Source organism: Hylobates moloch, unplaced genomic scaffold (assembly GCF_009828535.3).
Source record: "Hylobates moloch isolate HMO894 unplaced genomic scaffold, HMol_V3 SCAFFOLD_16, whole genome shotgun sequence".
In the NCBI taxonomy this organism is placed as follows: Eukaryota; Metazoa; Chordata; class Mammalia; order Primates; family Hylobatidae; genus Hylobates; species Hylobates moloch.
In genome coordinates, this window is record NW_026652291.1 from 63,483,833 (window position 1) to 63,498,365 (window position 14,533).

Here is a 14,533-nt window from a genome sequence, read left to right on the forward strand (position 1 = left end):
ATGAGCGTTTTCAGAGATTTATTCTGTTTATATCCAAAAAACTCAAATAACTTTAGACCTAAAAAAGCCTTCATCTAGTGGTTTTCAGGTTGCATCTGAAGTAGTTTCTTCTAGTCTTACCTATAAACTTCAACTCTGTGATGTATGCACTATTATTTTCATCATTTTACAGATGAGAAAATAAAGTGTGTACAGCAAGACAAGTTAATAAGTGGGAGTGGAAATTTTAACCCTGGCAATTTAGTTCCAGAACCCATGGTCTTCAGTGTTTCGCTCTACTATATGTATTATAAACCTATTGAACACAACATATTGTCTTTAATTATTTGGAAAACACTTCGGGACCTCATAGGGCCTGACGTACATAACTCCACCATTTCATAAAAATTGTGGATCGTACAAACCATGGTACTTCAGATTTGACGAACTTGTAGCTAACGGTACTAACAGCATAATAGCACTTACAATGCGTCAAGTACTATTCCAATTGCTTTATACATATGTATTAATTCAGTCCTCACAACAATCCCATGAGGTGGGTACAGCTATTATCCCTACTTTACACATGAAAAAATGGAAGCACAGGTTAAGTAGCTTGCTGGAGTTCATGTGGATACTAAGGGGCAGAAGGCTCCAGAGACTGAGTTTTTAAATATTATACAGTATTGTTAAAGGTTTCATATACACCATCACTAGTTACTGCTCCTTGTGATAGACAAATTAAATATCCATTTTTATATCAGGAAATTGTAAAACAGAGATCAAGGAACTTGTACAAAATTCACAGTTTGCAAGAGACAAGACAGAAATTCAAACCCAGTTCTACTTCACTTCAAAGCCTTTGAAATTAGCAATAACCAACCCTATTTTACTATATAATATATAAACAATATGGTTAAGGACTTTTTTGTTGTAAAAATATATCCAACTGGTAAGTCTCATTCAGTGTTTCTGTGAGATAAACAGACACACTTAAACCTGTAAGTACTCTACCCAAAGTTTAAATACATTTATGGAAATCTTTCTAAAATGTATCACACATATACCTAACTTCTTAAAATGTAATGAATACAATTCAAACATATCTTGATGAATCTGGTTCATCACCGTGATGAGCAGTAATGACTCTGTGTGGGAAAGTAGCTACAGGTGTAGAGAGTAGAAGATAAAACTTAAGAGCTACTGAAGTCAACAGGAGTCCTGTAAATTTGAAAAAGACCATGCTGAGAGAATTCACTTTTGTAGCTGGTCTTCGTCTCAGAAAGAAAAACACAATAGCTGCTTGACTTCACTTCCTATCTACACTCACTGTATTTTTATACTCCTGCACTTTTGTAAGAACAAAATGTTACCCTTTTTGAAATACAGGTAGGTATTTGAGTTATCATCAGCCCCCAAAAGAGACCCTGTGGAATTATCCTATGACTTAATGGATTTCTGGCATCTCACAGTGCCTAGAAGTCTGTTAATCGCCCATCCCATCCTTCAAAGTGACAAAGACATTCTTTCTTGTCCCTCAGATGACTCTTCTGTTCTCTTGTACCCACTGCTGTCCCAGTGTATTCCCTACTTCTACAGTCCACCACTCTCTTTCCTTTTGTTTCTTTCACCATTTTTCGTTTTTTGTGTATGCAGTCTGTCATTTCTTGGCTTCCACGTAAAAAGACAAAAAATTCGGTATGATATGATAGTCAAAAAGTGGCAACAAACTTGATAGACAAGAAAAAGATGGACCATGGTTCACTTATTTTTGTAATCTAGCCATTAGCACTGTGCCAGACTATAGACTAAATGATATTGTGTGGAATCAAACTAATTACATAAAATACAAGCAAATCACCAACAAATGGATAAGCTAACACCAGTACCACCACATTCTCTCATTTATTTGTTTTCTTTTTAATCTTCTTTAATCCTTGATTAGTGCTGAAAATGTGACAAAAGAAAAAAGCAAGAGAATGCAAACTGAATGGCGTTCTTAAATAAATACTTTACAAAATGGGCTTTCATATAGAAAAAAATATAATGATTCAGAAAAGTGGTCTACGTCTGTTTTAAGAGTATTTAAATGAAGAGAAAGAAAGAGAACATGATGCAATTGAAAGATAGGCAGGAGTATGTTTCACGGTAAACAATGGGATGAAAATATAATTTGGATACTAAAATTATATGAATGATGAAATATTCCTTCAGAGTCGCTGTAAAATAAGACTGTAAAACGCTATAGGGAATGCATAACAAAACAGCTTAGCAAAATCTTAGAAATACAATGATGAAAGAGTTCAAGCACCATTTAAGGTTACTAAAAGATATCGTACGTAACACCAGTCACAATTTCTAAGAAAATATCATACTTATTTACGGCTATTAACAAAACTATCTTATCACTAACTTCAAATTCCAGTTTTAATTTATTGCCATCAAAATAATAGTTACCATTAATAATCAAGCATACACAGAGTATATTTATATACATATATACATATATATAAATACTAGTTTGGCTCCAATGATTATAAGTGAGTACCTTGGAAACTGATTTAACTTTTTGTGCTTCAGTTGTCTAAAAGAATAGATCCTTCTTCATAAAGTTTTTGAAAGGACTAAATAACATATACACAATGTGTGGAATATGGCTTTGAAAATAGTAAATGTTCATTAGTTAACTATTATTATTATCATTATTACTATTTCACTACATCTTCCTTATCATCTGTTAGCCTACCTCTCAACTAATAAGGCAATAAATCCCATAATATGGCCAAGGCTACAGATGCAAAAATTGTAAAACTAAAAGTAAAATAATGTATGCTAAGAAACAGAACCCACCATAATCTTCTTTCTCACTTGGCATTTCTTGTTGACAATGGCAATTTCTGCCATCAATAAAAATTGTGGAAAAACGGAAATCATCATTATAAGGAAAACATGTTACTATGTTAGAACACAGCAAAAATAAATGCATTTACCCATTTTTAAAAGGCTAAATGCTACTTTTTAAAATCTTCCTTAAGAAATCAATCCTTAGATAAACATTCAATTTTTCTCCCCCTCCCCTGCAAAAAGCTAGAAGCTGGAAATATAGTTAATATCTTCAAAACTACTTGGAAATACCTTTTACATAGGATGAGCACATAAAAAATATGAAAATGGAAGAAATAACTTTCATTTCCTATAAAAACACTTGCCTTCAATCAAACTCACCTTTCCCTAAAAACTGTGCAAAATGATGCCAAATTATAATCCAAAAACCAATATATTAAAGCATATACTTTGGGTTTAAATTTTTAAATCCTATAAAAATAATGTAGAGTATAATCAAATTTAATTGTAATTCATAAAAACTGCCTTCAGAAAAATGTATAGTTTGTTATATGTATTATCCTATAATATTTAAGTGTCTTGTTTAATTTTTTTTTTTTTTTTTTTTTGAGACAGGGTTTTGCTCTGTCACCCAGGCTGGAATGCAGTGGCGCAATCTCGGCTCACTGCAGCCCCGACCTCCTGGGCTCAAACGATTCCCCTACCTCAGCCTCCCAAGTATCTGGGACTACAGGCACGCGTGACCACACCCAAATAATTCTGTTTATTTTTTTGTAGAGACAAGGTCTTGCTATGTTACGCAGGCTGGTCTCGAACTCCTGGACTCAAGGGATCCTCCTGCCTCAACCTCTCAAATTGCTGGAATTATAGGCATGAGTCACTGTACCCAACTGTCTTACTTGATTTAAATAGTTTGACAGTGGTTTAGAGCATCCCAATCTGGAGAACAATAATGTCACCTCCATTTTTTATATGGTTATTCTTCTGCATCCATTTCATTTCTAGTCTTCTGCTTCATTAACTTTCCATTTCCTCAAATACATTAAATCTGAAAGTCATCTCAATATGCTAACGATCTGATAACATTTTAAGCAACTTTTTTATTGCTCAAGATAAACTAGTTATGCTTTTAAAAAACAGTTTTTCCATTTGGTTATCAACAAAGCTCTCCGAACTGCTGTACCTTTATAAAGCTTAACCAATATTACAGTCATTTCTGCCTGTATTTAAAACATCTGAAGAGTTTCTTGATATTTACTGTGTGATACCTCCCAACCAAACAAAAATACTGATAGGACTGATAAAGGATAAAATCAAGGAAAAGGGAATCTTGGGAACTGCTGGGATCTTGGAAAAAGGTAGGCCAATATATTAAGATAATAAGAGAGATTTAGGTAAAACAGAAAATGTTTTACAGTAGGTTTTTAACACATATTGCTAAGTACTCTTTACAATGTAGTAATTGTTATTAGATCTTCTTTCTCAAAATTCCTATCAGGTAGTAACTTAGAATTCCATTTCTTTATATACACAGTCATTTATATACAAAATGAACACTACCCTAGAACTCAAGTATTTATAAGCGAAGAATTTAAACCCCATAGAGGCAGTGCTATACAATGTACAGCATGGACTCTGGAGTCAGACAGACCTGAGTACAGATCAACTTTTTCATCAGCTGCATGATTTTGGTCAGCGTACCTGATTTCTGAAATGGTTATAACAGATGTATTTATTTCCAGGGTAGCTGGGGGAAATAAGAAAATTTTTATAAACAAACAAAAAGCCTAACATGCTTTTTTATGTCTGACAGTATAAGCAAGGAAACCCAGCCAATTCTCCTGCCTGAAACAACTATGTCAGAGAAAAATATTAAAAACACATTCTTCAATGGCATCTGTTAGCTGACCAGAAGCTAATAAACCTAAATAAATGCAGGAACCTGGAAGAGTAACTAGAGCATGTAATGGGACATTTACTTTGAAGTCATTTGATAAACCAAGGTAATCTGATCTTTTGTCCATTGACCTTCCTGTTCCAGGTGGGCAGCCTGATGAGAATCCCCAACAAATACTAACTTTAACCAGCTATGCTGTCATTGTAAGAGTAAAATATGCCCTGATCCTCTGACAATTCCTAACATACACTTAGAAGGCAGGAAAAAATGATCTGGGAATTCATAACCCCAAGTTTGCCTTCAAGCAGATTTTCAGCATGAATTCATACCTGGTGGTTAAAATAATCTCAAGCCAAGAATTTAGTTTCAAGTTGTTCCCAACTATAAATGACAACTAAACTCAAAGCCAAGCCACTCTGAAGGAAACCACCTTTATCGCAGGATTCAAAAAATTCCCTCAGGTAAATTGCTAAGAAAACTTAACAAACATTCACCAAACACACAAGGAAGCATGGTGGCAAGAGTGAGAACCAGCAGAAACAACACAGAGCAGAACTGTCAGATAGAATATTTTAAAATAAGTATTCTTAACACGTTTCATAAGAGGTTTGAACATTTACAGTAAAAAAAATCCGAGAAAGGGTCAAACAGCACTTCTAGATATAAAAAATATAACTGAAATTAATGAACCTTGTCAAGTATTTTGAACATAGAATATCATAATGTATTTTAATTCATTTATTTCCCATTTTCCTCCTCAAAACACAAACATTTTGATTAAATAGGAGCAGCAAATTTGAATTATTTAAAAATCTGAGTTACAATATGCATTTATGTGTGGCTTATTAAATATTTCTTGACAACAAACCAGACCATTAAAATATTAACAAAAACAAAGAAGTAGATGTGAATGATACGTTATTTAAGAAAAGTTTCCAATGTAATTTTTTAAAATTACGTGTTTCTTGAAATCTTATTTGCTTTATCTAGAAAATTCTGTTTACCACAGAAAGCAATTAGGTAATCCTTAGATCTATATATACAATTTATCAAAAACTTCAAAGTGGCATAATCAAAGAAGCAAAAGTGGCCCATTACTGACAAATAATCACACCCAATTTCAACTTCTATAAACTTGAGAGCACAGTCTAAGACAAATTTCTAGCTGAAAAGAATCAGTGCTAGATTCTTTCAAATCTTTACTTCTTCAACAGCATATTATTCCCTAGTTTATATTATGATCTTCACTTTCACTATCATAAATAAAACAAAACCTAAATAATTTTGAAGATCTGATTCAATGCATTCTTAAACAAGGAGTCAGTGCTTTTGCTAGATGATAATTTTGTATCTTCCATTTCTGGTTCTTTGCCTTAAAGGGTCTCTAAAAGTAAATGCTAAGAAAGTTAATAGAAGGAAACCATCTGCTTATTCAAATAAAAGTATAAACTAAGGCCGGATGCAGTGGCTCACGCCTGTAATCCCAATACTTTGGGAGGCAGAAGCGGGCGGATCACCTGAGGTCAGGCAGTCGAGATCAGCCTGGCCAACATGGCGAAACCCTGTCTCTACTAAAAATACAAAAATTAGCCAGGGATGGTGGTGGGCACTTGTCATCCCAGATACTTGAGAGGCTGAGTCAGGAACACAGCTTGAACCCGGGAGGCGGAGGTTGCAGTGAGCCATGATCACGCTACTGCACTCCAGCCTGGACAACGGAGTGAGACTCCAACTCAGAAAATAAATAAATAAATAAAATGTATAAACTATGAAATTTAAAAAAATAAACTCAACTGAACAAAGTAATCTATCCTCAACTGCTGTGGTTATAGTATTAAAAATCCCATCAATGGCAAAATTGCAGTTGTCAATATGAATATCTCATGTGAACAGATTAAGGAGAAAACAAAAAGGGTTATCTAGCATCTATATAACACATTTGTATGTGTGTATGTGTATACATATGTGTATGTGTACTGTATGTGTATACATATGTAAATGTATACACACATGTATATATGCATACATTTAAAACCAATAGATAAGGCAACTGTTTCTAAAACAACACATAAACTACTCTGTTAGGTCAATCATTTCCTGAATTATCTTTTAATAGGTCATGAAGCACTGCTATAATACTGTAATATGCTGAAGCAGAATCTGCCACAAATTTTATATTACACAGATAATTCACCCCTAATAAAGTATTCCAAACCAACCTTTACTCTATTAAGTTTAAGGTATATCAGTTTTATTTCCCTTTGTTTAATTTTCCAAAATTCTATGAAATGTTTCTTTCATATATTATAAATACGCCTAAGAAAAGCATTTTTTCTGGTTTAACCCACTGTCCACATACATACACAGCTGCAAGAATCACAAAGTCTGTTCTCTCTTTACTATGAACCCACAGACTTCACTTACAAAGGCTGGTGAAGAGCAATAATTGGTGATGTGTTATTTTGGTTTACGGGTTAAATAATATGGATTAAAATATTTTGAAATAAATAATATGGATTAAAATATATACATATATATGTATATGATGTTTAATGACACTTTTCCTGTTACCTAGGATTTAGAAACTAGGACCCAGGAAAGAGAACAAGGAGGAAATAAGTATCCTCACGTTCTAAAAAGAACTGAAAAAAAATTGAGGCCAGACAGTCTCTTTTGGTGCTGCAATCCAAGAGCATGATTCCTACATACTGAGAGTACTCACGAGAAGATACTATCTTTTCACTCTGGCTTATATTAATACTTAGATATCAGACTTAACGATGCTCTCTGTTCCTAAGTGGGTACAAAAAACAATAAAGAGAAATAACAGGAAAAACACATGACATGACAATGACGCAGTTACCTCTAGCACCATATGAGTCACATGGGCCTACCTTAAAAAAGATGTCCGCAAGAGTGAGGAGGCTCCAACAACCCCAGGAAACTGTCTACCCACGTGGCTAGAACACAGAGGGACTACAACAGAGTTAACTAAGAATATCTTACATCAGGTTTTAACTGTGTAGCAGGAGACCTCAGCAGAGTCCATCACAGATGTAAAGCATACAACTATGAGAGAGCTACCATTTGGACAACTGTCACATAGAAGAAGGAACTAACGGCCAGTGTAAATCACAGAGGTTCAAAACTCAATAGAATATTACAAGCCTAGTTAAGTAAAAAGAAAGTTTTGCCCATTTCCTTCTATCTGGTCCCTAAACCTAGAATCAGAACTGGGGGAGGAGAGAGACATCTTAGAATTAATCTATGCATCCCTACTTAAATCTAAATAAAGAAGGTGAAAGCATAGACTACAACAGCTTCCAAGTTTCAAGTTCTTAGGCCCCAAAGCCTGACTATTGCTGAGATGGGGAACAGCTTTAAATTAGATATGAGATTCATATATCATATTATCCTTTACTAAAGGTTTGTTTTTAATAATCAAAATGAATGGGATGTTATGAAATACACCACAATATTATTCTCTGCTACTCTGGTAGAGTCTATACAAAGTACAGTTGTAAGTGAAACAACCCACCTTAGGGAAAACATCAAGAACATAAAGCGGAAGATTAATTCAAGGTACATGTTGTGAGTAAAACAGACAAGAATTGGCAACAATTATAGAATAAACAGAAAATAAAAAAGAGAACAAGATCAAAATTAACCAATTTTTCCAGTTTGGATAACTTGAAAATCACTGGTGCCAATAACTGTAACGGGAAACACAAAGAAAGGCAAGTTTATAAATTTAAAAGAATACATTTTTTGACATTGAGTTATTTATCTACTCAGTTATTCATATATGCAGTACATATAGATTGAGCATCTACTATGTGGAAGACCCTATAAAAGTATTAAGGGTACAATGTCAATAAAGGTGATATGGTCTTCATAATTTTTGTAGCACTTACAGTCTAGTGAGTTAGAAAAGATTTGTAATTACGAGAAGCATTAAAAATATAGGATGTGTCACAAGAACAAAGGAAGGGTCCCTCAACCAGATTGAGGTGATCAGCAAAGACTTCCTGGATGATTATATAAGCTGAAACCTCAGCCTTATATAGGAATCATGGTGTGTGTGTGTGTGTGTGTGTGTGTGTGTGTGTGTATGTGTGTGTCTGTACATTTAAAAAATTAATACAGATACACAACCAAATACCTGTGGAAGAAGTAACATGCAAATTATGTGAACATATTATGTGTACTTTTAGGGTAAGGTAATTTACAGAAAGACTTTATATAAGGTATAAACAATCATATTTATTTTGAAATACATTAAATATAATAAGGTGTACATAAAACAAAAGATCAAAACAGTTTTGAGCTGAACATATGACTTAAGCATGATCTACATAAAGGGAGTAATTAAACCTAAGGGATCTACGGGGCCAAGGACAGAATCAAATGTAACCCTAACATTTATGTGATGATTTCAAGAAACAGAAGAAATCCATAAAAATATTCGAGATAGTACAGTTAGTTACAGAAATAATGAGAGAAACTGGATCATACAATGTCAAATAAGCCAATGGAGGAAGAATAGTTATTAATATTGAATGCTTTAGAAAATTAGAAGAGGATGATGGCTACATGACTGAAAAAGATAGTTCAGTTAATTAAGCAACTAACAAAGATACCATGAACTCTGAAAGAGTTGGATAACCAGGAGTAACAAAATGCTGAGAAAAAAAAGAAACTCAGTAGCCTACCCTTTCAAAAAAATTTTGTTGGTATGTAAAAGGGAGAGAAAGTGACCACAGGTATTACCAGAATTAAAGAAAGGATTTAGCTTTTGGTAATTTTGTATAAAATAAGAACTGAGTATTACAAAGCCAAAGAGAAAGATCTCATGAAAAATTTAAAAGATCCAAAAGAATGAGATAAGAGTCTGAAAAAGATAAAGAGGAGCAGGATAAATGATTCCTAAAAAGAAGAATAGAGAATTCTCATTCTATATATGTAGACAAGGATTAAAGGTGAAATTAAATTGTAATTTGAAGTATAAAAGGAAGTTGAGGGAGGTCGTTAAAGATGACCTAAATAAACTGTGAGGCAAGTACATTTACAGAGTATAAATCTGTCGGGGTGAGTTTCTGGGTTGAAAAAGATGAAAAAAGTTTAAAGAGGCACAAAATGGAAAGCTAATCAGAAATAAAATGATAACAGCAACAGAGCTGGCTCAATTGAAAAGATATGTTAGACTGAGTATCAGAATCAACTGGCCTGATTTTAGTCTTTATCCAGGGATGCTCAGCAACCCCACAGCAAAAGTATACAAAGTGCAAGATAATAAAAACATAAGGCTGAGCCACATCAGATCTTACATTTCATCTTCAATACTAACAGCTCAAGAAAGCAAAAATTACACTTTTTTTTTGAGACAGAGTCTCCCTCTGTCACCCAGGCTCGAGTGCAGTGGCACAATCTCGGCTCACTGAAACCTCTGCCGGCTGGGCTCAAGCGATTCTCCTGCCTCAGCCTCCCAAGCAGCTGGGATTACAGGTACCTGTCACCACGCCTGGCTAATTTTTGTATTTTCAGTAGAGACGGGGTTTCGCCATCTTGTCCAGGCTGGTCTTGAACTCCTGACCTCGTGATCCACCCGCTTCGGCCTCCCAAAGTGCTGGGATTACAGGCATGAGCCACCGCGCCCAGCTAAGATTACACATTTTTAAAGATTCTCAGAAATAGAAATGAGTATCATAAAATTGGGAAAAATAATAAAATTATTAGTGTATATAGTAAAGCATTCACTGCTACCTTGGAAATGTCATTCATACTTAATTTAAAATAACTTAATTCTGTTAATTTCTCCATATATCCTTCTCTCCCATGACGTCTTAATGTAAAACAGTATTTTATTAACAAATAGCTTTAGGTTTCCGCTTTAAATAGAGGGGCATAAATGAGTGGTTACTTAAAATTAAAGTGTTATCATAGAACACTTACTTTAATAATTTCAAATGTTTTAAGTTAATGGACTACTCATTCAAATCGTCTCCCTCCACCCTTTTTGTTTGTTTGTTTTACAGACAGCGTCTTGCTCCGTCGGTGAGATCACAGCTCACTGCACCCTTAACACCTGGGCTCATGTAATCATCCTATGACAGTCTCCAGTGTAGCTAGGAATACAGGCTCACACCACTATGCCCACTAATTTTTAAATTTTTTTTTTTTTGTAGAGACAGTCTCACACTGTTGCCCAGGCTGGTCTCAAACTCCTGGTCTCCCACAATCCTCCTGCCTCTCAGCCTCCCAAAGTGCTGGGATTACAGGCGTGAGCCACTGAGCCCAGCCTATACTGTCTTTTTACGTTGAAAAAATCATATGGTGGGATATCTTCTAGGTAAATTATAAGTAAATAATTCTTCTCTTAAAACTGCAAACAGGTACTACTGTTTAGGAGTTTTGACATCAATATAGGTTTTAACATGTAATAACTGCAGATTTAGACAGTCCTTTTAAAATGTTGTATGTAATTCAATTTAAGATAAATAAAATTTCAAATTGCTTGACACTGACTAAATGTCCATTCACAATCTAGCCCAATGTGATGAACTCTATAAACAAGAATTGGGGAAAGTACTTTCAAAGAAATGTTTTACTTCATAATACAATGTGGTGAAAAGGAGCTTTGCAGTGAGATAAATCTACACAAAATCTGTCTCTATCAGTTATGTGAAAATATAATGTAGATATTTCCAAAATAATACACAAGAAAGCTTTTAGCAAACTCACATCATCTTCCATAAGTGAACACTAAGGGATGATTTAAGAAATAACTATGTAATTAATAACCATGAAAAATAAAATGTTTTAAGTCACAGATTTTAAGCTTTAATATTGAGCCATATACTTAAATTTTAATGTTAAACTTAAAAATGAAATCAAAAGCATACACATGTTCTTGTCCCTATAATCCAGGAAGCCACAACTACTACAGTTTTCCTTTTTCACGACAGTGATTAAACAAATCTCCTCTACTTTATCACATATATCAACAAGCCTACAGATTTATTTTGTCTTATTCTGGCAGAACATTTACAGAGATCAAATATCGTTTACCAGTAAGACATAGTGATAAAATGCATGATTAGAAAAAAAGTCAAAATTGTTATTATATAATTATTTCAAATATTTTATTAAATCTATAACAACTCATTTTTTCTGCTTATGTGGAAAATAAGATAAATGTTTTTAATAATTGAGTACAGAATGAAAAAAACATTAATTAGTACAGTTAAGCCTAAGAGATTTAAATTAAAAGAGATAAATGAACTCTATCAACCAGAATAAGTTTTATGGACACTAAAATGAGGAAACTCCCAGCTGACAGGCATAAATGTATAGTATCTCAAAATATTTTACAGGCAAATACTGACCATTTTGATAATACATTTTTAAGTATATAATTTCCTTAAGGTATAATCCTCAGATGAATTACTGATTTAGCACAATATTCTAAGTGGTTCAATATATATTTATCGTCTACAATGTGTGTGTGTGTATATATATATATATATATACCACCTGACATGGTATACATTTTAAGCTAACTGTGTCTTCTAACAATGATAGATTTTATTTTTATATAATCTGATGAACAGGTATTATTCAGAACTTTCTTACTCCTCTTGCTTCCTTTTTTATTATTGTATATACTTAAGGTGTAAAACATGTTTTGATATGCATATACATAGTGAAATGATTATAAATGAACTCTATCAACCAGAATAATTTTTACAGACACTAAAATGAGGAAACTCCCAGCTGACAGGCATAAATGTACAGTATCTCAAAATATTTTACAGGCAAATATTGGATATTTTGATAATACATTTCTAAGTATATAATTTCCTTAACGTATAATCCTCAAATAGATGAATTATTGATTTAGTACAATATTCTAAATGGTTCAATATATATTTATCATCCACAATGTGTGTGTGTGTGTGTGTGTATATACACACACACACCACCTGATAAGGTATACATTTTAAGCTAACTGTGTCTTCTAACAATGATAGATTTTATTTTTATATAATCTAATGAACAGGTATTATTCAGAACTTTCTTACCCCTCTTGCTTCCTTTTTTTATTATTGTATATACTTAAGATGTAAAACATGATGTTTTGATATGCATATACATAGTGAAATGATTACTACAGTCAGATAAATTATCTATCAGTTTCCACAGTTACTTTTTTGGTGTGATAAGAGCATGTAAAGTCTACTCTCTTATTACATTTTAGTATACAACACAATATTAACTATATCCTCGTATTGTACATTAGATCTCTAGACTTATTCATCCTACATAGCTGCATGTTTGTACCTTTTGACCTACTCTTCTCATTTCCTCTCCCCACCCTGGTAACCACTATTCTATTCTCCATTTCTAGGTATTCTACATTTTTCTAGATTCCACATTCAAATAAGGTCACACAGTACCTACATACCTGTGTCTGGCTTATTTCATTTGGCATAATATACTCCAGGTGCATTCGTACTGTTGCAAATGTCAGTACAGTATCTCCTTTTTTAAGGTTAAATAACATTCCATGATACATATTCATGCTTATTCTTTAAACCTCAATTCCCCCAGGTATAAAAATAATTATGCTACTATAATGGATATATTGATACTGATATTTCTTAAATATAAATTTCCTACAGGGTTCCCTATAACACAAAATTAAACATGAATCTAGCTTTCCCAGTGAATTATCTTTGAAACTGTAAATAGTTTGTGAGTTTAGTCTGGTCAACCAAGTAATTAAGATAGGCTACTTTTTTTTGTCACTCACCAGAGTTTTAATACTGAATTCACAGCCAACCGGGATATCTTTAGGTTAATTCTTCACCTGCCTACACATAGCAGAGTGCATTTCTGTAACATTTACTTTTTTTTCTGTTACCTCTTTTGGCTTGAATATTTGGTTTTCCTTTAAGGCAAGTATCTTAAATATAATCAGAATTGTGACAGACTGGATCTGAAGTTCAACAGAAAGTGAGAAAGTAAAGATGACTCAAATATTTCTGTCCCCAGACCCTGAAAAGATGAAGCTGCAATTAAGATGCAGAAGACAGAGAAGTTGATCTGAGGGGGTCAAGAGAAAGATCAGAATATTTAAAACCATATTTAATTCTAACATACATATTAGACATAGAAGTGATATAAAGCAGGCAGCTGCATCATCAGTGTAGAGTTCAGATGAAAGGTCCAGAACGGACACAAACATTTGGTAGTCATCAAAGAACAGATGGTTATTTAAATCCATGATATTGGATTGGATCACCAAGGGAGTAACCATGGACAGAAAAAAAGAAGTCCAAGGAAATGAGAAAAAAAAAAAAAACAGCAAAAGAAATATACGGCTGCAACCAATGAGATAAAGGTGTACCAGGAGCAAAATGAAATGTTTCAAAAAGGAGACAGTGATCACTGTGTCAAATGCTGCTGATGGTTATATAAAAAGGAGGACTGAGAACTGACCACTGAATAAAAAGTATAGAAGCTACCAGTGACTTTAACATGAGTAGTTTCACTGGAAGGTTGGATCAAAGCCCTAATTGGAATAGCTTCAAAAGAGAAATGAAAAGAGAGGAAATGGAGATAGCACAAGTATGGGCAACAAATTTGAAGAATTTTACTGTTAATGCCATAATTAGCAGAACAGGAAGTGGGATTAAAAAAAAACACGCTTAAGTGGGCGAAAGAACAGCGTATTTGTAGGTAAAAATAATTTCCAGTAGGGCAAGAAATTGATAATGCAGGAAAGTGGAGAAAGAATTGCTAAATGATATC

General features: G+C 33.6%; 1 protein-coding gene across 3 annotated transcripts in view; it reads right to left on the minus strand.

Moving 5' to 3' along the window:
- NOVA1 (NOVA alternative splicing regulator 1) overlaps positions 1-14,533 on the minus strand; it is a 152,856-nt gene that overhangs the window by 118,877 nt on the left and 19,446 nt on the right. The window lies entirely within an intron of this gene.